Source organism: Etheostoma spectabile, chromosome 21, assembly GCF_008692095.1.
Source record: "Etheostoma spectabile isolate EspeVRDwgs_2016 chromosome 21, UIUC_Espe_1.0, whole genome shotgun sequence".
Lineage (NCBI taxonomy): Eukaryota > Metazoa > Chordata > Actinopteri > Perciformes > Percidae > Etheostoma > Etheostoma spectabile.
Window position 1 is genome coordinate 20,848,811 of NC_045753.1, and position 2,805 is coordinate 20,851,615.

Here is a 2,805-nt window from a genome sequence, read left to right on the forward strand (position 1 = left end):
GTAAACCGAGCCCTGGGTATCCTGCTCTGGAATCTAGCTCCTTATGAGGTCATAAGGGGCCAGGTTACCTCCCCTTTTCTCTGCTTTGCCTGTGGCAGTTGGTCAAGACCACAACCCCACCCTCCACCCTGCCCCCCCTCTTCCCCTCAATAGCTACAGTCACAGAAATGGCACGTGTTAAGAAAACCTCATTGTGTTATTAGGGGACCACTAAGGTTAATGAAAAAGCATCCAAAAAGCACCAAGTCATAGAACCTGGATCAACTTTGGCAGAACGACAACTCAATGTTAATTTGCAACGCAAACACCATGTTTTTACAGTTTACATCATGATCGTCACAACAGAAGCTACAAAAAAAATTGCAGTTGTGATGACTTTCTAGATATGTTAAATCCTGTCGAAGAGTATTGTAAAATGCTATGCCGGGTTTTAGTGTCTGATAAGCCTTTAAACTCATGGATCTGTCACTTAAACAGGAGCTAGACAGTATTTCTCACAGCTTCCTGAAACTACCTCCCCCCCATTAGGTCACACTGACAAATCATAAGAATTATGGCTGGAAATGTGGACTCTGGTGGAAGGACGTACAGCCCCTAACTCACAGAGGTATTCATTCTATGCGCCCTGACAACCAAGCAGCACCCTGCACTGACATCAGAAAGATTTTCACTGCTGTTGGAAGGGTTTAAAAATGCTCCTTCTGATAATGCATCACTGCTGCCAGGACCCACAAAAAGCCATGTCAGCACCAATGATAACAATTTAAAGAAATACACAGTTATACACGAAGTAGGCTACGATGCCGTATGACTTATTCAAAGGTTTATGAGCTTTTTGCCGAGCAGCAATGAAACTATACATAAACCCAGACAGTATAAATTCCTGTTCTCAAGGGTGGTATCTGGTGTCAAGTACACACACTGTAAACTGCAGACCTTTGTGCTTTAAAACAAACCCTCTCTCCCACACACACACACTCTGGCTTGATGACCCTGATGACAGAGCCTCTCATGACCAGAGGATCAGAGGCTGCATCAGGCATGTTCTTTGAGCTGCGTCATCAAGCCTCTTCCCTAAACAAAAATCCCTCCTACTTGCATGTCACATGATTTATTTATTTTTACGCTTGGAAGAAATGTGATCATCTTGTAGTAGCACTCTCAGTAGCTCACATAGCTCCTTCAGTCTTTCTTTAGATCTTGCGCTGATTCAACACTTCAAAATTATGTGTGTGTATGTGTGTGTGCAAGTCCTTTTGGTTTAGATGGTGTACGTACATTTTCTTTCTTTTTATTAAGATTAAATATATCCCTAACTTGCGCAATACATGGTTAACTTTATCACACTGAGGCACTCCCTTAAAACAGCTTTCTCTCTACTTTGAGGACCTCCGTATCTTTTCAATTTCATACTAAGTGTTGCTAGGGAATGATTTAGCCTTATCATGTCCACAGACAAAAGTGAAAGGCCTATACCTAATTACCTCCTTTATATCTACAGAGCACCAGGGAGGCACGGGATTGGAAATGAACAGATTTCCCATGAGAGGGAAGCTTTTTTTTTTTTTTCTTTTGCTGGTCTCCCCTCTCATATCTGACCATGTAACCGTGAAAGTTTTTAGCATGCAAAGTTTGTCGGCTGACTATCAGGACACAGCACTCTCACACTTTCACCCTGCCTGGCCGGGCTGTAAGCTGACGATGACTAAAGACAGGCAGATATTTAAAGGTACCTTTGTTTCCAGGCCAGCAGCAGTCTTCTAGGTGATTCTAGGAGTATTCTTGATACATGTGATTGACAGCTCCTTATGCTGGATGCTACCGCTTCATAGAGTCTTCACCTCGTCTCTGCTGGGGTTTGTAATAAAATTACCACCACAGAGCCAACGTAGGGGGAGTAGCCAGGGGAGGGTTGGGGACTATGGAGTGCTTCTGGCATCTGAGGTTTAGGGGTGGTCTCCCACTCAGTACCCCCCTATTGACTGGCAGAGGGACTTGGATGGGTTTGGTAGGGAGTGTGCCTTGGAGGAAGATGAAGCCCAAAGAAGAGAGAAGTGGAAAGCAGGGCATTTAAATAAATAAAAAAAAAGAGTGGGGTGGAGGGTTTTTTTGGAGAAGAGGTGGAGACAAAAACAGGTAGAGGACACATACACATCAACACACAAGATACTATTGAGATATATTCCACCAAAAATATTCTTTAAGAAAACACACTCAGTCTGCTGGGAAGGGGGAGTTCAGAAATGAGAAGAGGCACATCGCAGTAAGGAAATGATAACAAACACGTCAGAAAATGGATTTCTGGAATCAGTAATAGTGCAGTAAACAAGTGTACATGTAAGTGAAAAACATTTTTGATCTGTAAATACGTTATCCTTTCATCGGGCTGTGCTTTTCCACTTAAATATTCGCAGCTTAAAAACCTGGACTTTCTCTTATTATTCATCAAAAAAAGCCGAGCAGGAAACAAATGGAAACAAACTTCTGCTCTGACATAATTCTGTCAGTTTCCGTGCGTCACAAACTCAAAAGGCCTTTGTTACTGTGTAGTAAATGGAAATTTGTACATGAAAACACACTGCGTTTACAATAATAACAAATGTTGCCGTCATTTAAAAAAATTTATTTGGTCCATTGGAACCTGAGATTGAAAATTAAAACATACATATACTCATATCCCGCTCCCAGAAAAAGATCAAGAAAATATATATCACATTCATCAGAGTTCCATTTTTTTCAGCATTAGGTTTCATTTTCTTTTAGTTACTATCATACTTTTTACAAGTTTAAAAGGGTCAGTTGATT

The 2,805-nt window shown here is 41.5% G+C and overlaps 1 protein-coding gene across 1 annotated transcript in view; it reads right to left on the reverse strand.

Annotated features, from left to right (window-relative positions):
- LOC116670989 (putative protein MSS51 homolog, mitochondrial) overlaps nucleotides 1-2,006 on the reverse strand; it is an 11,795-nt gene extending 9,789 nt beyond the window's left edge. The window contains exon 1 of the mRNA XM_032501799.1: nucleotides 1,734-2,006. The gene's annotated coding sequence lies outside the window, so the exon portion shown is untranslated. The remainder of the gene's footprint in view (nucleotides 1-1,733) is intronic.
- Nucleotides 2,007-2,805: the final 799 nt, after the last annotated feature.